A 26,209-nucleotide genomic window follows, 5' to 3' on the forward strand; every position below is an offset into this window, starting at 1 on the left:
TTAATATACAAACCTATAATGATTTTTTTTTTTTTAATTGGAATTTCAGAAAAGTGTCTTGTAAGCCTCAGGAGACTGACTGGAGATTCATATTTGAGATTTGGCTGAACGCTTCTTATCCTGTCCATGTAGTTAACTGAATGAGCACAGCTCCACTCCACTCCCTGCAGATGTCCCATGTATTATCTACTGGCTTCAACAGGAGCATTTTTCTTTGCAAAATAATGCTTAATATGAGTGAATATTTTACATTACTTATGCTACAGCTCTGCAGAAAAACACTTCTCTCCCATTTCTGTTTTTCATATCCAGACTGAAAGACAAAGCATCATTCTCTTATAGCTTTTAATAACATGAAATATTTTGTCCTTTTCTTCATATTACAGCCATTGCATCCATGCTCTGCATAGTAGCATATAGGTGTATGTGTGCATATATACACATAAAGCATATTCTGTATTGTATTATATATGTGTGTCTATATATACATGAAACATCCTCTTTAACACACACCATATGCAAAATAGTTCACATGCTTCTGATCTATTTCGAATAATCAGCCTGAGTCACTAATTGTGAAGACTGGAAATAAATTGCTTATACAAGAAATTACTTGTCTCCCTATTAGTCTAAAATGGAATAAAAAGCTATGTTTCAGTTACAAATTTTGCAGTTTTGATACCTGTCAGGAAATGTAAACTCTACTTTCCAAAAAGGCAGAGCAATATAGAGACATTTTTTTCTGTTAAAAACAAATTTTATAACATTTTACAACAATTAACTCTATGTCCTTTCCAAGTTGTTTTTAGCTACAGATTGGAAAAAGAAAACAAACTTTCTTCTTTGAAGCTCTTAACCATGTCTTGTCTTTCTGCTAATAATGCAGAGGAATTTCAGTAGTGAAGTAAACTGAAAAAGAACATTTTCTTAGGTGGCTCACCACCAAATCCTAATTTAGCATTTCACCAAATACAGATGCATAGCTGGTGACGTCAGCAGTTAAGTGGTTTTCTTTCTTTTAAAACTTAGCTATAAACATTATTATTTTCTTTTACAGAATTTCTGGATTTCTTAATTTGTTATCTCAATCCAAAATATGAACTTGAAATTTGTAAAGGTCATAACAAATATTCTGTACATTTTCATATCTGCAAACACTCAGATAACGCTCTTGCTGGCCCATAGTAAGGTCAAGTTGTTCCCTTTCCATAACAACAAATACTATTCTTCTAAGGAAATGTGTTGCTTCATTTGTAATGCAACTTGACACTTTTGACAGAGACAGATAATGACAGTGTAAAATAGCTTTCAAAAAATTCAAAGACTAGAAGAAACAGACACATGCTACATAGCTTTGAACCGTTCAAGAAATTGAAAGAAAATAATTTCTTTATGGTGCTGTATGAATACAAATAGTTTGATTCTGGTATCAAAAGGGGAAAACTAGTTGCAGCTAGAATAATCTGCTTTCATTGGCCGAACACAACGTTTTCATTGCTTGAAAGTATTTGAGCTGACCATTTCAACATAAACACTTCTATGTCACTTTAGTGTCCCTATCCTAACTCAAGCACTCATCCTTAAAGTTAAATTTTACAGATCTATGGCGTAAACAATGTCTTCACTTTGCACATCCAGTATAGTAGTTGTTTAACCCCAGCTGGCAACTAAGCACCACACCCATACACTTCCACCCCACCCCCTGCAGTGGAGAAGGGGGAGAATTGGAAGGCTAAAAGTCAGAAAAATCACAAGTTGAGATAAAGACAGTCTAATAATTTTTAAATAAATAAATTGATAAATGAATAAATAAATAGGACAAAGAGATAGTAAATTAACACCTGGGGCGGGGGAGGGGGGGAAAGTGTCACAAAATAAAACAGTTGTTCATCATCAAACAACTGGCACCCAGACAGTTCCTGAGCAACGTCAGGCGCTACCAGCCTCTAGCACCAGCTTTTATTGCTTAGTACATTGTTCTATCATATGGGACATCCCTTTGGTCAGTTAGGATCTGTTGTCCCAGTTTTGTCCCCTCGCAGCTTCTTGTGCATCCCCAGACTACTCACCGGCAAGTCAGTTTGAAGAGTAGAAAAGTCCTTGATGCTGTGTAAGAACTGCTCAGCATTGACTAAAACATTCCTGTGTTATCAACTTTGTTTTGATCAGAAATCCAAAACATAGCACCATATCAGGTACTATGAAAAAAATTATCCCAGCGAAAACCACCACAAGGATATAGAGGCATAAGCTCCTTTCATAATCTATGGCAAGAGATTTTCTCCAAGGAGAAAAATATTAAAATCTACCTTTAAAATAAGATAAATAACCCTCTAGAAGTATGTGTTTCATACTGTAGATGATAGAGGTAGACAAAGTTTGCTCCCACCTTTCTAAATAGAAGTCTGTGGTGAAGTGATATAACGGGAAGTGAGAGCGATTAGCTCACACTTAGGTAAAACAGATTAATCTCTTCCACAACACAAAATGCCTATTGTATTGTAGTTTATAAAATTTAATATATGCCTTTGAAGATTTACAGAGGGACATTTTATCCACCTAAATTTAAGTTCTAAATTTATAGCTTCAGAAATGTTACTAATAGAAACCTAGCATAGAAATTGACTGGAAAAAGTATACAGGGACACTTGTTCACTATTAGAAGTTTTAATGCACCACAGAGCTGTGAGAATCTGGGACAGAGTGGTTGAAAAATTCTAGGCTGTGGCTGCTCCTACAAGGCAATCACTTTCACTCATAAGACTGAGCATCTCTATGCCAGCTTTAGAATTATGCAACCTCTTTTACATGTAAAGATTTATAGAATTACGAATGTTCTGAATATTGCCTTGCCCTATTAAAATGACTGATGAAATTTTATATAGTCACATTCAGTCTATAGTGATTCATTAACTTGAATCTCAAGATTTTATTCTGATTTTACTTATTGATTTGTGTGTCTCTGGCACCTGTTTAAAAATTTCACAGCTATCGATATAAGATGTTATTCCTACAGTCAAATTACCAATTGTCATACAGCATAGCAAAATGAAAAGCTAAAGCTTGAAGTTCTGATCTTTCACAAATGTAGACAGCCACACACTAACAGTCATGAACAAATGCACACTTAAGATCTTTCAGCATCCTTGGATGATGAAGCAGACCTGACTGATTACAGGGAATCATTCTGGAATTCAGGCTATCCAACAGAAAGTAATACTGACAGAATTGTTATGTGTGGTAAAAAAGGTTTGAGGTCAAGTGTGGAGTTGCTACTTTATCTCAACAAATTCAGTGAGCCAAGTTCAAATCACCTCAACTTTAAATGAAGTCACTGCTATATTGATAATAAATAGAATGGAAGTAAAAATATTTTCACTTTTTTTTTTTATTTATAGTACTTAATGTTTTGTTTACCTCCAATCTTACATCTTTAAGGTTATCTTTAATGCTAAAATATTCTACATTTTTTTACAAAGAAATAAGTATCAAGTACAGAATCTACATTTTAATTTATGCAAAAACTGTGGAGTTCACGGTTTTATTTCTTTATATTACAGTCTTTGGGATGATTAGAATTTTATGGTTAGATTAGAGATGAGACATTTTCAAATATGAATAAGTTTCTCTATCTGAAATTTGAAGTCTGTCATAAGCAAACAGGTCTTGGATTTGTTTTGTTTGAATAAAGTCTGGGGGCAAAAAAATTCTTGACATATTACCTTGAAAAGTTAATATTAAGAATGAAAGTTATTTTGTGAGTTCTGATGTAATAATGTGACTTTAATCAGATTTCTAATATGTTAGAATCGCAAAATCTCAGTATAATAGAACGGAAGAATGCAATTAATTTGGTCTGGAATAGATGTCGTGAGGTCACCTGTTCTAACATCCTGCTCAAACCTGGACTAACTTCAAAGTTCAGCCAAGTTACTCAAAGCTGTGTCCAGCTGAGGCTTAAAAATATCTACAAGTGGCAAATCTACAAACTCTCTGGGCAACCTGTTCTAGTTAAAATGTAGACAGTGTTGAATATTCAGGATAAAAACAAAAATAAAAATTGTTAGAATACCTTCACAAGAACTTAACTTTCCCAGAAATCATTATTACACTGTCACTTGTTAATTGATAATGTACAGACTGATTAGACTATTGTAAATGCCAAAGTATAGTCTACTCTGTAGAGGTATCTTAAACTCTGGAAGTAGAAAACAGTGGCTGCAAAGTGTTAAAAATAGAGATAAAAGACTTCTGTCAAAAGAAACTGAACTTTTTTTGGTGTTACTTCGAAGAATACACTGTAGAATAAACTTTGACATATCTTTACTGCTTTGTGATTGAAAAAGTAAGAGAACTTTATTGAAAATGACACATTCTTGATTAATTATTGATTTGGGCAAGTATAACAGAGGCCTACTGGACATATGGGTGAATTACAAGTGTGTTAGAATGATATGTAATTGGTAACGTCAATACCATCAGATGCTGTAAGAACACTGTGTTTGGCAGAAGAAAACTACATTGTTTTCACTGCAGAAGCTAATTACTTGCAGAATAACAGCTGTAAAGAACTTTGAATTTCTCAGCTAAAAGTATTTAGTAACTCAGCTGCAAATATTTAGACTTTTATTTCAAAAATTATGGATACTGGGTCAAGTTTTCTAACCTTCCTTGGCTAATGTTCTGTAACCTGCTTTGCCTCTAGACATGAATGTTGCTGTCTAAATCTCTTAATTGGCAACGTGTTGGCAGAATAGCAAAACACAGATGTTCAGCACATGAAAGAAACCAGGAAAAAATTTCCTTATTTAATTAGATAGATTCATATTTAAAAAAAAAATAATTACTGATTTGAAAAGAAATACAAGTTTTAAATATTTATGAACTCTGTATTTAAATTTACAGCTGTTCAATCTGATCTCAAAGAATCCAGTACCTGGACAACACAATTTCAGAATTCTACTTATCTTCCAGACAGTTGTTAAACTATTTTCTTAAAACTTTATTTTTTTGTTTGCTTCGATTTTCAACTTTACCTGAACTTGTAGAACAAATTAAATCTGCTTCAAGTAGAAAAATAAAATTGTAAAAAAAACTAAAAGTAACTTCTTAATGCTTTCTGCATTTCAGTACATATGAACCTAAACCTAACCACACTTGAGGATTCTGAAGTGGCAACATATTGCTAGAAGCAATTTTCTTCTTGTATTTCTGTCTCAGCTTGAAACAACTTACACACTGCGCCACAAGGGGAAAATGTTTTTACAAGACTTCCAACCCTAGAGGAGCTAAAATCCCTGTAATAAATTAGAAAATACAAACACATAAGGACAGTATGAACAAAAAAACCTTGTGGACACCTGCTGCCTAGTCCATCTGGTCCACAGAGCCCAGAGCCTGTGTTAAGTGAGACACAGTTCAGGCAGCCCATAGTAAGTGGTGCTCATGGAATATCTGAAATCCAACCTATTGCAGCAGCAAGATGCAAGCCCTTTAATTCTGCTCCAAAAACTAGACCTTTTAAAGTCTAGTCTTTGAAAGAACTGAGCAGTGTAGCAGTGTAGTTTTTTTTTTTTTTTTTTAAAAAAAAAAGGTATGATCTGCATCGGTGATTAAAAAAATGTTTAAAATAGTCAGAAAAAATGAGATGTGAGTGTATTTACCATCTCAGGGAGCCCAGCTCACCTATCTTGTCTTGCAGAAGAGAGTCCTAAATACCAGGTGGTAGAGTGTGAGGTTAGTACAGGGGAATGACTGTTCCATCACTTGAGGCTGGGCCAAAATATATCTCTAAGAAGATGCTAATGCAAATTTTCACAAGTACATATCCCAGTTCTTACCTTTTAAGTACTGTGTGAATTCACAGTTAAACATGCAGTCTGCCTATGCGATACCTAGTAAGACAGAATTATCTAAGAAAGGTGTTTTTGTGCTGAGTGTAGCTACCAAAGTTAAGACAAGAACACGAGAGAAATAGAATTACTAGAATGGAGAAGCCCCTGTTGCCTGGGATATTGAGGTCTTTGTAATTACAAAGACGGGGTGATTTAAGAAAGTATTGGTCTGTTTCCAAAAATGATTTGTAGTCTTGTGGGTAAATATTGGAAAATGGAAATCCGCACTTAAAGCCATACTCTGATTAAAGACATACACTTGTCCAAACTAACTAGAACAGCAGTTGGCAGGTTTTAGTAATGTGCAGTATCACTTCCACTTCTTTAATTTACCTCCTGTATCCACACAAAGCAGTAGGTACCACAGGAGTTACATGCCCTCATGCCCTTCTGAAGCTGGGATCCTCCAGGGCATCTCAAATGGCACAAAACATTGCGGTTAAGCAACTGAATCCTACTCCAGATTTCTGTTGAAATTCCAGGTCAGTCAACTAAAATGCAAACACTTATGAATAAGGTGGACACTTCAGGTTATGAAGGGCTAAGTTTCACATGATGAATTTCACCAGAGTGGGTTTAGGCCTCACACTCCAGCAGTCAGGGCAATTAAAGCCTCTTGACGCACTGAGGATGTGTACTCCAGTAAGTTACTGGCTCTTTTTAGCTGAACATGCTTTTGTGCAAACTTATATATTTCACTGGAGCAAGCCTGGACCACACTTGGAGCAAGCTTGCAGAATGTAGGTACAAAGAATCATAAAATCATAGAATCATTCAGGTTGGAAAAGACCCTGAAGATCACTGACTCCAACAATTAAGCTAACATTACTAACTCCACTAATAAATCTTGTCATGACTAAACATGGCGTAACAGGTAGAGGACCCTGATAATAATTGTTTTATTTAGCTTATTTAGAGGTTCTAAAATAAAGTGTTAGAGTCAGAATTTTAGAGATGTGCATGGCCACAATTAGAGTTGTAGGCATGCATGGGACAAATACAGCCACTGTTTAAGGCAGCACCCATGTATTCAGTTTTGAAATCTCAGTGATATACACATTTGGCCTGTTGACAAAAGACTCACATAAGTATCTGAGAAGTTTTAAAGGACTTCAGTCTTACTTCTTTAGCATCCTATATAAAAGTGTGTGTGTGTATGAGCATGCATGGCTGCTGAAATTTGTTGATGTCCCAGAATTTTTGGAACAACTTATTTTAGGGTTTTATTCATGAATTCTCAAGAGATTTAATGGCAAGTTGTGAGCACAAGATGAATTGTAACAAACTGTTGTCTATTTAAAAACTAAGTGTTCCTAATTAATTATATACATAAACCCCTATATTTCATTATAGGAAAATCAGACTGATCTTGTTAATCTGAAATTTAATCGAGAGGCAGAATATCTTGAGGCTGACTTAGGCAAGGAACATTAATCATGAGACAAGACTCAACAAGTAAGAAGTAGTAGGACTATAAAAGTAAAAATTAGAATGAGTTTAAAATTGACTGTTTCTTCCTGGTTGATTAGAGGGATTTATCACTGCTGATGATAAATAAATAGTTTAGACTGTATCTATACTGTAGGGTAAATAAACAGTCTGGTGTGTTTTGCAGAGCAGGTCACCTGGTTGTTCAGACTGGGAGATGTATTGGCATGTACTACTGTGCCAATTTGTGCCAGAATTTCGTCTCAATGGGAACCATGAAGTATCTCAAAAAAAAAAAAAAAAAACCCACAAGAATAACATTCCTGATGATTTATACAGCAATCAGTTTTTGCCTCTGGCTCAGTAATTATTCTCTGCCTATTTATTTTTATGACAAGTCAGACTGCTTTGAAAATGTTTTTTAAAGATGTCACATGTCAGTAAGTTTTTACATTTTTTCTTAATTTTTGTTTTTATTATACATTTACTAATTATAGACAAAGGTAGTTAAAAGGAAGAATCTGAGTTGAAAAAGTACAAAATGGTTCTTTTACCACAGATTCTCACAGCAGCTCCTGAAATGACGCTTTCCTAAGTCTTAATATAAAATGTTTAAAAACACTTGGCCTTTCCACCAAGAAGTACTTCTGATAAACCGTTTTACATGAAAGTACTAAACTTATATTTAATTCCTTCCTATCCTGCTAACAATAAAAATAGTAGTACCAATAACACTAACCTTCAAAAATACATAATTATGTCTTTGCCCATTTCAGGGTAAACCACTTGTTGCTAATGGGGTGACAAATCATTTTACAGTGAGATAAAGTCACCTAACAATGGTTGCTTACCTAAAAAATGGATAAGAAGAGAATTTCTGGAGAAGATAGTAATAACACAAAGTTTTTAGAAGGACATTATTGTCTTTAATAATATTTATTTTTATCATTAAATCTGAAGTCCTAAGAAGCAGTGAAATTTTATCATGGAAGGTATCCTATAAACAGATACAAATAACAAGTTAATGACCATAAAAGAAGCAGATAAATGAAAATTTAGTTTCATACTGGTATGTTAGGTCAAAATAATACTTTAAGTTATATTTTAGATAATTTTGTGATTTTTTTTTAATTCTAAAGTGTTTTATTTTCTTGAGATATTTTAAAAAGCATAAGCTGTGACTGTTTTCTAAGAATTTATGACAGTGCATCACACTATAGACTAAAATATATTCTACTAAGCATTACTAGGGATAATAATAAGAAGAAAATATTTTTTTCTTTGGACAGAGTCTGGAGCAAGTAAATCAACAAAATCAACACTCTGAGACTCAGTTCACCCTTGATTCTCCTTACTGTAAGGCTGAAATGATTTGCTACAAAGCTGGTAACAATTTGTGACAGCTATCACACTACTTAGAGATTCTAGACGTATCCAAGATAGAATAAAAATTTAGAAATCTACCTGTTCAAATGGCAGAAGTCTCAGAGAAAGTTCTTATTCTCTATCACTGTGCTATGGGTGTCTATAGTCCATATGAGAGTCTTCCTGAGTTTGGTGTGTACATTAATATCTAACTTGAAACAGTGCTTCTGAAAATTAATTGCAGTATTTTTTCTTTTAAATTCAACTGCAGTAAATTTTATTCCATACCAAATATTTCTGCAGTCCCTATAAAATATTTAAATCCTGCCAAGATATTGACTAGAATAAGCTATAATTAGGGTAATAAATTATACAGAAAACTATTATGAATTTTACTTTCTTTTATCAGCTTTTCTTTCCATTACTCTGCATAATCCTTTCTTCTTGTACTGTTATGGAAAGAAATAGCACATTTCTGACTAGCTTTCTCAATAACATCATTCAATATGCATTTTTCACATCTCATTTGATTGTCATTTCTTTAAATTAAACAAAAGCAGCTCAAAGTTTTGTTTAGGTATTTTCATTACCTATGATTATTTATGCAGTATATTCTACTGGTTATTAACAACAAAAGGTGATGGCTGATTGTAGTAGTTGACTCTCTTCTGGAAGTATGAAGGCATGCATTTGCTCACCTGTCAAACTTTCTAGGGAGGTGTGCTGCTTACTGGGGGCTCATATCGGGGTTGTCACCAAGAGACTACAAAGTCTCATATAGTCCATTGACAATTATCCACTGTGGTTGTTTCAAATGGGCACCAGTGATACAGCCAGGAGCAATCTGAGGAGTATCAAAAAGGAGTACAGAGCCCAGGGACTGCTGATAAGGGAGCACAGGTAGGTTTTTCATCAGTCCTCCCAGTTAAAGGGAAGGGGTTTGAAAGGGACAACTGGATCTGGCTGTAACAAAGGGTTACAGGACTGATGCCACAGCCAGGGGTTCAGTCACTCAGACCATGGAACTTACTTTGAGAAACCTGGTCTACTGGAGGCTGATGGGCTCCATCTGTCAGAGAAGGGGAAGAGCATCTTTGGTCATAGGCTTGCCAAGCTGGTGAAAAAGGCTTTAAACCAAAGTTGCTGGAAGATGGACCACTCCTATTCCTCCAGGTATGATTCCAGTGTCAGCAATAAAAGCCCAGAACCCGGAGAAGGATCAAAGGTCAGTGGGAGAGCATATGAAGAACAGCACATAGGAATCCTCGCCACCCCAGCCAGTAAGTCAGCTTCATCAGGTGCCTGATTTAAATGCCTCTATGCAAACACACATAGCCTGGGGAATAAACAAGAGGAGTGAGAGATGTGCACATATCTGCAGGGCTCTGGTTTTATTGGCATCATGGAGATGTGGCTGGATGACTCCTACAACTGGAGTCTATACTACCCTCTCTTGCTTAGAGTGTTAGCTGGAACAAAGTGCATTGAAAATGATGCCGTACAGAGTGTGAATGCCTTTCTTACTGGGCAAATAACAGACCAGTACCTTCTGGTGGAAAACAGGGACCTTTTTCCTTTATCTCCTGTTGAAGCTGACAACAGGAGTCAAAAGGATTTTCACAATCTGCAACTATATTACTAAGCTCTTCTTACTGGTGAGATCTATTTTCATGGCAATTTTGGCCATTTTCCTTGTTTTTTTTCTAATTTTGTCTTGCTTTCACTTGTAGCTGTGTATCTCTTCGAAGCAATGTCATCAGAAGGAAGCAGTGGCTCTCTGCAACAAAAAGAGTGGGTTTTGGAAAAGAATCTACATTAATATGAATTAAGAGGGTGATGTTAAAAAACTCTCACAACAGAAACCACCACCCCAACAGCTGAGGCTGTCCAGCCTGGATAAGATTCAGATATCCTTATAGCAGGCTTACATTCCCTAAAGGGGACCTCCAAAAGAGCTGGAGAGGGATTTTTTACACAGGCATGTAGTGACGGGACAAGGTGGTTTTACACTGAGAAAGGGTAAATTTAGATTAGATCTAAGGAATAAATTCTGCACTGTGAGGGTGGTGAGACAGTGGAACAGGTTGCCCAGAGAAACTGTGGATGCCCCATCACTGAAAGTGTTCAAGGTCAGGTTGAATGGGTTTTTGAGCAACTTGAGCTAATGAAAGATGTCTCTGCCCACAGAAGGGAGGGTTGCACTATACAATCTTTAGACGTCTCCAACCCAAACCATTCTATGATTATATATCTGTCATCTGTGTCATATTGCCTAGGATAGCATGGAAATATTTTGTTGGCTAACTGAAACTGATCAACTGATCACCCAAAATCTAGGTGACTGAATGTGGGTAAATAGAATTATATGTAAATTATCCTTCAGAGGTTGCATAGGCACTAGTGGCATCAAAACAGCCACCATAACGAAGTTTCATGTGTGTGCAGAAACACCATTGATTGCATTAGATTGTAGCATAGCTATAATCCCTACATATTGTAATCATATGAGACCTGGAAGAAATTAGTAAAAGCAGGTATGCCTCTTATAAAAAATAAGTTTGTGCCTTCCTCTGCCATTCCACTAAGAATCAGCCAGGCAGAAAATTACAGCATGAGAAAGGAAAGGAACATGTTTGGGACTAGGCTGGAACTGGGAAAATTTGTGGAACTTGGTAAAATTACATCACAGCTGTGTCACAGACTTCTAGCATTGCTTTGGACAAATGAGTCAGGGCCATATCCAAATAGGAATTGAAAAACACAGACTGAAATGTAAACATAAACAAAAAATACTTAGATGCTGCTCAGACATAGAAATACCTTGTGACCTTACTCTTGCTATTATGGTGATGAATAAATTGATGCACTGGAAATGTGAACATTTGGAACGAGAAAAATATATATCTGAAACCTTCTTGCAAAACATATTACTGAATGAATATTGCTAGAATCCTAATCTGTAGCTTCTCTATTGAAAGCATTCCTGTTTATATTTAGAAAATACAACAGTTTTCTGTGTGAGTCACATTCCAGGATAATAAATGTATTAAGACATTCAGCTAAACATAACTACTTAACTCGGTCACATTTTGTTCATAGGACTTAATTATGTTTGCATAGTAAATGTTAACAAGTTAATTAACTACCCTTATTATACAGTAAGTAGTATGATAGATCCTGCAATGTAACGTGTTGACTACATGTCTAAAGAGTCAGTCTACATTGTGTCTTTTTTTTAACATATATTATTTAAATCTTTTAAAATATATTCATAACAGTTTGATTTCTACTGATGTATTTCTTAGCTTCTGTCTTAAATCATCTGTCCTCAAAAATAGAATAGTATGTTAATATCATAAAGAATCATTACAGAGTTTTTGCTTGTACTATTTTTAATGGGCTACACCTTCTTTGTAGCATGATACTGTTGACTTGTCCTAGGTTTGTAATCTCGTGGGAGATCCTCAACTCCAAATATTTCAAAGGTTTTGTTTGTTTGTTTGTTTGTTTGTTTGTTTGTTTGTTTGTTTCACAAGGATGTGCTTGTTCTTTTTCTGGATTTCAATAACAGAAACACAAACACTTTGAAGAAAGTATAACTATTTTATTACCATCCTAGAACTGGAATCCTGCCTAACTCTCACTAAAGTAGAAAGATTAAGGCTAATGATGTGTAATGATTCTTTAGGAACACATGAATAAATAGTAATGCTTTGCACTGTGTCTGTTTGTATAAGACTGCTATCATTTAATTGTATATTGTAGTAAAATTTTGATAACATTTTAAATTTTTCTCAGAAAAAAAAACCAACCTTTTTGTTTCCTCTAAATCTTTAGATCATATAGTATATATTCCAAATTGCACTGTAAGTTGAAAGCTAGAAACTCTTACTTAGGGTTATACTATAAATGTATTAAAATATATAGTATATAATTAATATATTTATTATTGTTATGTTTCAGTAAAATTAATTCAAGTAGTTAAGTTTTATAAAATATTTTTGCATCTCTTTCTATTTGATCTTATTTTCTACTTAACACGTCCATTTATTTATTAACTTATAACTGATTTTTAAGAGTTCTATAAAAATGGTGATTGAATGTGTAGTAAGTTATTTTCAGTTACCTAATTGAAACACATTTCAGTCATCACTGACTTGTACAGTGGACATGGGATTTTGGCTGCCAAAGAGGGTAATTTAGCTAGAGTAGTCAGAGTGCTCTGAGCTACCCTGTTTTCCCAGATCCTCATGATTCATAGGTCATATAGATAGCTCTGCTTTCCAATATCTCTTCACACAGTTTTATGAGAGGTAGTTATAGTCTATAAATAAATTAACAAAATCAATGTTTATTGTGCACTTAGAAGAATAGGCCTCGCACTAATCCAATGCAGTCATTGGCAAATTTAAATGAAAAGTGGGAAAATAAGAAAGAAATATTTAAAAATATTGTCAGCCAGAGTAAGACAGCAAGTGTATTGCAAGTAAATATAGAAGAGATTTGAGTCTAGTGCTAAGAAATGCTGGTGGTCCAATGAATGGAATATAAATTCTGAAAGCTCCTTATAAGAAGTTATTTTGCAAAAGTAATTTCAATGCATTACTGTTATATACAAATACCGTGTGGGTCTTTATCCACATTTTTCTTCAGTTTTGTTTCCAAAAATATGTGGATTCCTTTTGCTGCTCTGGGGATATTGCGTCAACTTAGAGGCTGAAATTGGACTTTGAGATAATAAAGTTTTATACTTAAATGTATTTGTATATCATCGACAAAAGATGCATCTCTCTCTGATAGATGAAAGGTACCAGTTTAGCCCTGCAGGTGGAATATTGGAGGAGGCTGTAAATCTGCAATGTGGACTGATTACAGTATGTGGAACCCAAAGATTTTTATTTTCTTTAACAATTAAGTGCCTGAACAATGTTATTATATCAGCTATGCCAGAAGACATTTTGTCAATAAATGAGCATCCCTTCTATCCCTTACATTTGGCCTTGCAGACCACTTTCCTCTTCAGGAGAATAAGTTACTTGAAGCCTTATCTTTTGAGACATAACTGAGAATACAGAAGAGAGGAAAAACAGCATAATGGAAATAAGCTTTGAGATTATGAATAGCATCAAGAAACATAAATAAGTTTGTGACCACATAAGGAAAATTATCATCATATCCATTATGATGCCAAGATGGCTTCCAGTGACATAAGTTGTATTAATGCCTTTTTCCCCTGCCCTTTATTTTCTGATTTTGTGTCTGCACTGATTTTTTTTTCACACAAATTTTTCTTTTCATTACTAGCTTTTTATTTACTTTTTTTTTTTTTTTAAGATAACAAGAGATGGAAACTTTAGTTAATGAGGTCATGTTGTTGGAAAAAATAGAGAAGATTCCAGGTGCAGAGTTCCATCTTCATGTCTGAAAATGAAAACTTCACAAAACTGGAAGAGTAGGAATATCTGTGTGAAATTTAATTGCCATTGTGTTTCACAGTTTTGAAGAAGATGCTTTATGTTTTTCTAGTATACTTGAAAACCCCTTCCTTCACTTAATGTCTCAGAATGACCAAATGATCATTTAGTGATTCATTCATAGTTCATCTTATGGTGCCATGTCAACTTCTATGCAGCCTCCAAGATGTCTTGCTGGCTAAAACCCAAAACTGTAGCAGTAACTGTAGCAGCAGCAGGCACTAGGATAGCATCTACTACTCTATTTCTGGGACATCTAGTCTAAGTAAGATCAGTGAATTTTAATAAAGAACAAAAAAATACTGTTGTTGTGAATGTGTCTAAAAGAACACAGGGGTTAGCAGTGCTGATTGATTGAGCTTTAAACTAGATTGGAAGGAGGAAAGGTCCAGTACCAGGCTAGTCAGTGACAAGCAGTGGGATGGCACGCAAAAGCTTGAGGAGCTGTGAGCTGGTGAGACTCTTCAGACTGCACCACAACATCATAAGCACAATGAACCACATTTGAAGTGCTTCTACACTAATTCACACAGCATAAGGAAACTCAAGATCAGCTAGAAGCCTTGGCCCAGTCCCAGGCATATGATATAATTGGCATTAGAGAAAACTGGTGGAATGAGTCCTGTGACTGGTGTACTGTGACAGATGGTTACAGGCTATTCAGAAACAATAGGGAGGGCTGGAGAGGTGAGGGCGTGGTATTGTATATAGCGGAGGGGCTGGAATGCATGAAGTTGGTAGCTGGTGATGGCAAAGTTGAGAGCCTCTGCGTAAGGATTAAGGAACAGACAAATAAAGTGGATGTCGTTGTGGGAGTCTGCTAGAGGTCACCCAGCCAGGCTGATGACACTGATCAGTTATTCTTTAAGGAACTAAGGGAAACCTCTAAGTCATCTGCCCTTGTCCTTATGGAGGAATTCAACTTGACAGATGTTAACTTGGAATATCATACAGCTGGCACAAACAGGTCCAGAAGATTCCTAAAGCATCTGGACAATAGCTTTTTGGTACAGGTACTAAGGGAACTGACCAGGAAAGGTGTCTTCCTAGATTTTCTATTCACTAGCAGAGAGGATCTTATGGGTGAAATGGTAGTTGGTGGCTACCTTGGCTGCAGTGACCATGAAGCAGTCAGGTTTGAGGTCTATGTCAACAGGAGGAAAACTGCCAGCAAGACCTCATCTCTGGATATGAGGAGAGCAGTCTTCAAGCTGCTCAGAGAACTACTGAAACCCTGGATGAAGTATATGGTCAGTGGAAGCAAGGTGAGGCATCATGGGAGGACTACAGAGATGCTTCTCATCACAGTAGGGAGGAAATTAATGTGGCTAAAGCTCAGTTAGAGTTGAAGCTGTCCAGTACTATGAAGGACAATAAAAAGGGCTTTTTAAAATATGTTAATGGCAAAAGGCAAACCAGAAATAACATTGGCCCATTACTTGATGAGCATGGTCACCTCATAAACAGGGATGTAGACAAAGCTAAGATTTAATGCTTTCTTCACCTCAGTCTTCAACACTGAAGATGGGATCTGGAACCCTCAGAGCCCTGGGCTAGAGAACCATGGCTGCGAGAATGATAAACTCCCAATCAATCCTGTGCAGGATTTGCTGCTCCAGTTAGATCTCTACAAGCTGATGTGGCCTAATGGGATTCATCCAAGGGTACTTAAAGAGCTGGCTGAGTCATAATAAGACCTCTCTCCATGATTTTTCAGTGCTTCTGGGAATCTCAAGAGGTCCCAATTGACTGGAAGATGACAAACATTGTCTCAATCTACAAGAAGAGGAACAGGGATGCCCTGGCAACTACAGGCCTGTCAGTCTCACTTATGTTCCTGGTAAAATTGTGGAGAAGATTATTCTGGGAGTTACCGAAAAACACCTGAAAGACAATGCAGTTGTTGGTCCCAGCCAGGGGTTCATGAGGGGAAAGCCCTGCTTAACAAAATTAATTTATTTCTACAGCAAGGTCACTGACGTTGTTGATCAAGGGAAGCTAGTTGATGTCTTTTTGGACTTCAGTAAAGCCATTGATACTGTCTCTCACAGTATCCTCCTGGACAAAATGTGCAGCATACAGCTGGATAAATACACAATGCAGTGGGTGAGCAATTGGCTGACAGGCCGGGCTCAGAGGGTGATAGTAAGTGTCAGGCTAGCGACCAGTCACCATCTCAGTTCTGTAGGGATCCATCTTAGGGCTAGTACACTTTAATGTCTTTGTAAATGACTTGGACGCAGGACTTGAGGGGATACTAAGTTCACCAATTATATTAAATGGGGAGGAGTTGTTGACACTTGTGAGAGTAGAGGGCAGAGAGGCCCTGCAGAGGGATCTGGAGAAATTGGAGAACTGGGCAATCACCAACCACATGAATTTTAACAAGCACAAGTGCTGGATTTTGCTGGATTTTGGACATGGCAACCCTGGCTGTACATACAGACTGGCAATGAGAGGTTGGAGAGCAGCTCCAAGAAGAGGGATCTGAGGGTTTTGGTCAACAGCAAGTTGAACATGAGCCAACAGTGTGCCCTGGCAGCCAAGAGGGCCAACCGTGTCCTGGGTGCATCAAGCACAGCATTGTTAGCCGGTCGAGGGAAGTGATTGTCCTGCTCTACACTGCACTAGTGCAGCCTCACCTGGACCACTGTGTGCAGTTCTGCGTGTCACAGTATGAAAAGGATATAAAGCTACTGGAGAGTGCCCAGAAAAGGGCCATGAAGTTGGTGAAGGGTTTGGAGCAGAAGCTGTATGAGGAGTGGCTAAAGTTACTTGGTTTGTTCAGCCTGAAGAAGAAGACACTGAGAGGAGACCTCATTGTGATCTACAGTTTCTTCACAAGGGGAGGAGGAGGGGCAGATGCTCATCTCTTCTCTCTGGTGACCAATGATAGGATGTGAGAGAACTGCAGGAAGATGTGCCAGGAGAGATTTAGGTTGGACATTAGGAAAAGGTTCTTCACCCAGAGGGTAGTGGAGCACTTTAACAGGCTACCCAGGGAGTCATGTCCCCGAACCTGATAGTATTCAAGAAGCAATTGGAGAAGGCCCTCAAACATATGGTGTGAATTGTGGGGTTGTCCTATGCAGAGAGAGAAGCTGGACTCAATGATCCTTGTGGGTCCCTTCCAAGTCAGGACACTCTGTGATTCTATGCTTCTATGATTTTGAAGACAGTGTCAGAGATCTGAACACTATATGTGTGTAATAATGCAAGGACAATTTAGGACAGGTCCCATAGAAGCTTTATTAACTATGATCACAGTGAGAGAACATTTTTCTCTGTCAATTGATTGCAGAGACACAACCTACATACTGGTTCAGAAAAAAAGAAAAAAAAAAGAGTGGAAAAATGATCATTTCAATGTTAAAAACGACATGTATCTACCCCTGGGAGGGACAGACTTCTTAAGCAGCTTGGTAACTGCCACACTACTAAGAAGAAATGGAACAGTAAATAATCTGCTAATATAGAGAGATAGCTCTTGGTGGAGCCTATAGGAGAGGCACAATCACTATTAACTCGGAAGTGAGGAATGGGAAACCATCACAGACTATTAGCTTCTAGTTGAAAGGGATGTTCTTTTAGTTAGGATAAACTTATCAGCCAGACCTCTCAAATCTTAAATATTAGTAACTTTACCACCACAGAAAGTACCACTCTTCTTTAGCAACAAAAGAGAATTAGACCTGATAAATGTCCCTAAAATTCTTAAGGTTTGGACCATTGATAAGAACAATGAAAACAACAGTGAAATCCCAAACCAAAATTTGAAAAAATTATAAAATGTTCGTACAGTTTAGCCTCTAAGTTTCATTACCCTTAATCAAGAAAATAAAATATAGTTGTCATCCATTAAACCATTACAGTTTGAAAATGTGGATTTTCTTTTTCTGATCACATTAACACTGATCAGAAGTAGGTTATTTGTAATTCAAATACTCTATATGAAGTTGAGATATGTAAAGGGTTGCTCACAATTCCTTTTGATTTTCTCCAGAATTGTGATGTCAGTTGTCTGCTGGGAGAACAGTGAGTTTACAACAGCAACAGAGAACAACAAAGACATTTTCAAATGTGCAGATGAAGAGAAAAGCAACAAAGGAGAAACCTATTGTAATAAGGACAAGAAAGGAAATTAGCTTAGATAAAGTATGAAGTCTAAGATAACTAGCAGCACTAGAAGGTAATTCTTCCTCCTCCCTATTTATTTTCACTTCTGCAGTCCCTAAAGTATCAATTCCAGGCATTTTGAGCAGTGTTTTTTTAAGATTTTAAACCAAAAACACAGCTTGCAAATTTATCCTTTACACTGTGTTTACAAAGACATAGTGTAAAGCCAGCAAAAAGTAGTATCCTTCCCTTCATTACGCCGTAAGTTCCAGTGGTATAATTAGTCTTATTCTCCATTAAACACTACAAAATATGAGCATTTTATCAAGACAAAATGGTTAAAAAGTATATTCCACATGCATATAGCTACAGACACTCATACCTGATACAAGGAGTTGAATTAAAGTCATTAGGCTTGTGGGGTTAATTCATAATAGTGTCATTGTCTTCCTGGCTTCCAGGGACAGCAGATCATGTAGATGAGTATCACTGCTTTCCTGAGCTGCGTTTTTAGGCTTCCAGAGAAGACAACAGCTGGCCATGAATCACCAGCTCTACACAAGGTGTACCTGATCCCTGAAAGTGAACTCTGCCAGAAAACCCATGGAGAAATAGGGAGCCTGTCTACCTATTGATGGATGAATTTGGGTCCATGTGGATACGCTAGTAAACTAAACGGTGTTTGATCATGGCTTGAGTACTGAGATTCAGTGTCCATGATGGTTTATTATTTATCCTACTCCTTGGTATACTTTTGGATGGTGTTGACAAGCTTGTTTTCAGAGAGCACACCCACTTTTTGAGGTAGTAGGGATGTTCCTTTTTCTGTCAGAGAGAATGGATGAGGGAAGCTGTTCCAGTAAAAAAGACATTTCTGTTCTACATATGTGAAGTTTGCTATGTTGCTTGGCCAGAGAACAGATCTAAGCTGTGTGGCTCCATACATTTCTAAGAAACTTCAGATTTTATTCTGTAACAGTAGCCCCTATAGTTGGAAGGACAGAGTTATTAGATGCTTCCCTGAAAACTACAAAGTGCATCAATGATTTGCCACTCAGAGAGTCAATATGTTAACAGATTATTAATCTCAGCATAACTAGAAGTATTTCCTCAGAAGTCTTTTCCAGGTAACAGCACACTAGCAAAGATAAGGAAGAGTTTACATGACCTATTTGGTCTGTCAACACATACTAGATAGTACTGTGGCATATCTATGAAGCTTAATAAGGAAATTCCATTAAACTGACCTGAATTTTGTCCTCCTATTTTTCATATAGCAAATATAAGACTCAGTTATATTATCTGTATGACTGAGAATTTAGGAAGGGAACGTATGTCCTACTTTTGATAGTGTGTGCTTTAAAATTCACACTCTACTGTTATTAGTTAGTCATTTTTAAATGACCAATATCAAAAACCCACGAAAACTGGAAGACTCACCACCCTAATACAGTGATACTTGTTTCTGTAGACTAAAAAGTAAAAAACAAACAAATAAAAAATAAACAAATAAAAATAATAATTTTTAAAAAGCTCTTCATTCCTAGTTTTCATTTAGAAGACTGGAAAAGGCAGGAATGAAAGAAGACTTTTTCATCTGTTCAAAGGTCTTCAAGAGTTATTTTGGTAATACATATACCCCAAATTTTTTATTATAATATCACAAATGTGATTTATTTAGCCTGTAAGAGAATCACTAAATTAAGAGTATGTTCTATCTAATTCATAAACTTGGATTTATTTCCTATTGGTCTATGAATTAAAAGATCCAATGAAAGTGTAAAAAAGAGTATATCTCCTAAATGTAAAATCAAAAATGGACAAAAATAACTTAAAAATTGTCTAATGGAATGTTATATCTGAATACGTGGCTTGGAGGGGATAAAAAGATAAGGAATTCTAGGAAGCAGGAGACCAACCTATTCTAACTTGCACATCTTTTATCTAGTATGCTACTTAATTTACATACTGCTTGGAGAATAAATATTTCTATATGGCAAAGATAGCTTAAGATTCACAACTTGAAAGGCAACATTTGTACTGCAGATAAATGTGTTATTATAGGTCAATAACAGCAATTGAAGCAAAAGAATGAAGAGTTGATAAAGTATTATACAAAGTAATCTACCATATTTGAGATCACCAAACTTTGATTCATATAAAATAAAAAGAAAATAATAGAAATACAGTCAAGGTTATCTTGACAACCTTACATCTTGTACCAAAACATTCTAACTGGTTTCCTATCTCTGTCTTTTGAAATTTACTTCATACACATATTACCCTACCACTGTTTCCAAAAGGTCTGAAGATTGTATTTTGTAAACCAGTGTATTTTTTTTCCAGGTAATCAATAAACTCACAAACTGTGGCACACAAAATCAGTTTTAGAGATACATGCTTGTGAATATATCCTGTTCTTCATCATTACACTAAACTTTTCACATAAATGGCACAAGTATATTATTTTATGAAACAAAGCATGCATGAATTAGTATTTAAAAAAATAATTGGTGGCCTGTAAGTCTTCCGACACAGACCATTTACTCTCACAGGGAGCCACAATGTACTGTGTATAATAGATCATAATTTGGCAACAAATTTTTACCATTATAAGTAAGGCCTTCAAAAATCAGCCTAATAAAATAGAGAATTTTCTTATTACTCACTGTTTTCTGACGTTTCATCCTCTTGTCTCAGCCTTCTTCCAGTTGAAAAAGAACCTAGACAGAGGGATCATTTGTGAGTTCATATAATTTTTTTAATCTTCTGTTTGAACAGATCTAATAAGCTTTCTACAATGAATGGACCGCAAAATACCTGTTCACCTTTTTATATCAATACCTCATCCATTTTTACTAAACTGAGACTTGCAAACCCAATGAAACCTGTTAATATCTCCATGCCTGTAGAATTCTCCTGAGCCTGGTTAAACCAGCTTTATGACAAGTGAAACAATCACATGGGGCTATGACAAAAGTAGGTATGAGGCAAAACTAAAATTACAAGCCATTAATTTGAAACTTAATGGATCTGATTTGGACTTGTCTGCAGACATTTATCTATGTGTTTGTTCTATGCTGGCCAGTGAAGATAAACAATACCTCAATTCAAAATATTAATCTGGACTGTTTAACTATAGTACATGTTTTTAGTACATGGGAGAAATAAAAAAGTTAATTGTCTTTCAAATTAGATTGAGAATTAAAAATAAAAACCAACACACACACTCAAAAAAAACCAAAACCTCACACGCACACACAAAAACCAAAACCACAACCACATAATATTTATTGTTTAATGGGTCAACAGGAAAAGTTGCAGACAAAATAGAAAGTACAGGAATTTTTTAGGAAGATGATTGTCATATAATATTTAAGATGAGCTCAGACTCCAGACTCCAAATGTCTAACTGTGTCTGTATATAATTATTTAAGCTTCCATCAGAGAAGTAGAGCTTACTTGAATTGTCAAAAGTTTCTAATTTGTTTCAGTTTCTCAAGGAATTTGATATATATACGATCTTGTCTGAGCTCCAGCTGTCAACGTGGGATGGCAGAGGTTTAGCTGCAGGTCCAGCCTCATGCAGATGTCTCAAATATTTTAAAGAGCTTCCAGTGAGTGACATTTGATACTTATGTTTGTCTATAAGAAACTACCCTCTAGTTAAGAGAGTGTGGGAATCTGATATCTTACCTTAAGGTAGTTGTCTACAACTGGCCAAATGAACAGCTCTCTAAATCAGTGAGCTGCCAGCACTATCAAACCGAATCCCATGACTAAATTTAAAAACCTGCATTCTGAAGATGAATTCCACCCATACCATTTAGATACTAAAGTCAGTGCAGATGAACCCTGCTCTCGGTCTTCCACCATGAGGAAAAAGGGAATGGTATAATGTTCTCTGTATTCTAGGCAATTGCAATTAAACTGTTTCTACTATTTGAGGCAAAGCTGTAGAAAGAAAGATTACCAAGCACTTTGAAAGGCTATTTTTTAAAAATATGATCTTACATTGCAGCATTTTCAATACATGTGTTATCAAAGTATGGCAATTAATTATTTGGCTTCAGAAAGGAAAGATCACCACACAGAAAGATTAACAAGTGGCTGAAGGAAGCTTTGCACTCTTGTTTAAACATCCTGTAGAAAAAAGGTAGCATGAATGTCATAATTTCATTCAAGAAACACTGAGGCATAGTAAGGTTAATCAGAGTCATAGTAAAATGTTTGTGGGGTTTTCGTATGTTTGTTTTTTGTTTTTGTTTTGTTTTGAGTTTGGTTTTGTTTTTTGTTTGGTTGGGTTTGGTTTTTGTTTGTTTGGATTGTTTTGTTTTGTTGGTTTTTGGTTTATGTTTGTTTTTTAGTGTGTTTTTTTTTGTTGTTGTTTTTTTGTTTTTTGTTTTTTGTTTTTTTTTTGTTTTCCAGTATGCATGAATATACTCACCAAACTTTCTCTAAATCTAAAGTTCAAGAGAATACACTACCTGTTTTGGTAGTGCTCACATCAAAGATTCAGCCATTTGGAAATAAGTAAATAATTCAAAGACTACTCACCAACTTTAGATTCAGGCCTACGCTCTGAGCTTAGAGAATAAGGGGAATAAAACTGTATCATGGAACTTCGTCAAAGTGCATGACTCTTTTCTTCAGAGACAGATATTCTCCCTTTTTCTCATACTAATTGTCCAGAAAACAGCTTATGCAGTGATCAGTCTTCACCAACATAGAGCATTAGAATAAAATTTTACATATTTAGCACTAAATAGATATAGGCTTATGGGTTTGCAATAACATTTATTATATCATGGCTTCTATATTTGTCTAAAATGTATTGTAAGAAAAATATACTGCAAGCAAAACTGATGTCAACACAGGCCATCCTCAAGGCTTCTGCAATATGAACAGGGTCAAAGTGGAGTTTAAGGGCTGTGAAAATGTTGGCCACAGTTCCTGGATAGTTGAGGAGAAAACTAAGTGTAACTCAGTGCAGCTAGTGAAGATTATTCTTTTCTTATTCAATTTATTTATCCCTTATACCAGTGTTACTGGAAATAACCACAGTATAGACCATTTGCGGATACAGGTGCAAATGAAAATATCCCCTTTCTTTGAACTTTTTTCTCTCTTACTTTTACACTTGCTCATGTATGAAGCAGTAATTCTCCTGTTGGATCTGACATGCTGGTATCCTCTCAGGCTCTGGGGACTCCTGTGTGTCCAGCACCCAAGACTTGACATCAAGCTCCAGCATTGCCTGTGTTTAGACTTTTATCATAGGGGAGAAAGACAAAGGAAATAGTGTAAGAGGAAAAGTACTAACTTCACTTGATGTTCTACACCTAAAAGCAATACTTTCCTTCTGCTTTGCACTGCCAGAATGGCATAAAGTGTTTGGGGTGGGATTTAAATACATAACTTTGCTCACTTCCTCAGGAGGTCTCATACAATCTCTGTTTCCTTTGTAATAAAAGGACCCATGACTCAGCTGTTCATGGCTCCCTGGATCACTGCAGACATCTGAAATCCCTTCAGCATAATGTTACTTTCAAAACTGCACTTGGTTTAAAGTCAAAGTCCTTCAAGATTTGAATTAGGCATAAAATACATCATTCATCATAAAAATAAACAATAAATGATATAAGAACAGAGTACATTCTTACACAATTTATGTCTATAGCCTTTTGACCATATTTGGGCTCAGATCGCAGTCCTCTAAGCATCTATTCAATATTCTTTATTGCATGGCTTTTCTTTGTATCACTTTTCTCTGCCCTTAACAGGTCCTACACATAAAAAAGAACTTTTTGTTAAAACAAAAACTACTATTTCTCCTGGGTGTGTTGTTTTCTAAGATACACCTAAGAGACTAGTTGACTCAGCAGCAGTTTTTCATGTCATTTAACTTTCAACTTGTTTCACCTGTGTGTGTCTCCTTTTATAATTTTTGTGTGAACTGATTGCAGATGCTGCTTGATTTAGGAGTATCCTGTATGTCTATAAACTAGAAACCTATTTCTCCTTAAACACTTTACTTAGAAATTATTTGCTTAGTCTTTCTACAAGACAGAATAATTTGGAGATACTTTAACCATCAAACACTGTCAATTCATAATGCTTAACATTTAGTTTGAAGTTGTGTATGTAAAGTTCACAGCCAGAAGATCAGAAAGGGAAATAGAAACTCAAAAAAATCCATTTCTACCCTCCAGTCCATTTGATTATGAAATTAGAAAAGTATTGGTACAGAGAACTTTATTGGCAAACTGACTTACCTCAATTCCCTTAATGATAACCATTACTTAAAGTTATTGTATACAAGCTTAGGTTTTCATCAGTATGTCTTCCAAAGAGGTTCTCAGAGGAAAATGAGTTTCCATACTGCAGATGAAATTATTTTCAAGGAACAAAAATTCTCCATGGAACCCAAATGTTCCTGGCTCCTCTTGTACAGCAATGTTAAGAGGAAGCATGGTGACATTACATACCAGAAACTTTCATGTGAGAGTTGAGAACTGCAGTAACACTACTGAGCAAACTGAAATAAAGGATCTAGGCATCTAACATTTGATACCTGAGTCAATAAACTAAGACAAGTTTTAGCACATCTTGGCATGACCAGGAAAAACTGCAAAGACATAGCAGACTCTTTTGCAATTCAGTTATGTCTTTCTGGAGCTCCATGAGGTGAATAATAAAATCCATCTTTATTTAATGAAATATGGATCATGTAGGCCTTCAATACTCAATGGAACAGATGTCTGCTAGTCAACTTTGTGGAGGACAATTGTCCAGAAAAATGACCATCAGTGAAATTGGCAGACACTATGAAATATTTTCAGTCCTCTATTTTATTAAGAACAAAAAAAATGTGGTCACAGGAGTGATTTTACTTTATTTGCTTACAAAGTCATTTCCTATGATATGTTTAGCTAATGATCATGTTATTTTATGAGATTAGGTTTTCTCTGTTTAGATGCAATTTTCAAGTGCTTCCAAAAAAGAGTAGTGCAGTCTGGTGAGGAACTGATGAGGGAGATTTTTGGTTTTCCAGTGTTTTGTTTGGAATCTCAAACTCTGGATATTTTGAATTTATACTACAATTCACAAGTCCAGATTAAAGTTTAATCCCACCTTTTGAAACAATCAAACATTGAATCCATTCACAGACAGCAGTAATTGGGCTAGAATTTCTCCAAGATAATAAATTTTCGCTTGATTGTCTCCCCTATATAGCTGGATAAAATGGAGACTTGCACCTATTCAAACCTGTAAAAATGTGCTTAATACTGAGAGTTATCTGACATTGTATTACAAAAATACAAAGAGAAACCAAAGAGTTTCCATATTCAGTGGGAAACTTTTTATTTTCTACTTATAAATGAAAATCTATTTTATACTTGTCTTCCATCAGTATGGGATTCAAATTGAGTTAATGATTGATTCTTATTTGGTGAAATGAAAGATAGCTTGTCAAAAATAATGGTGGGATGTTATTTCTTCTGGCCAGATTATTTTGTTGATGGAAGCATCAGCAGGATATTTGCCAGGTAGTTGTGGCAGAATCAATATCTTTAACAGAGAAAACACATGCTGAGGAATAAATTGGGCAAAATATTACACTACAATGAATGGGGGCTGATATGTCTGCTGCTGAATCTTAACCAGTGTGTGCTTATGCATCCTATCAGAGAGCTTGCCCTTACAAATGCAAAAACAATTTGTTAGAAAAGCACAGAAGTTCAGCACATGTAGCCACTACTTTCCAGTAAATGTGTGACGATAGGCCTAGAAGCTCTCTTGGTCATTGTAGACAAGTTTGTGAAGTGCACTTTTACAGTGTCAATGCCAATGTAGTTGGGAGCCAAGCTATAAAAGGAGCTATCTCTTAATGTGATAGAACAATGGGAAACCTTGAGAAGGGTAGAAGCT

The sequence above is a fragment of the Streptopelia decaocto genome (genome assembly GCF_964273445.1).
Source record: "Streptopelia decaocto genome assembly, chromosome: 1".
NCBI lineage: Eukaryota > Metazoa > Chordata > Aves > Columbiformes > Columbidae > Streptopelia > Streptopelia decaocto.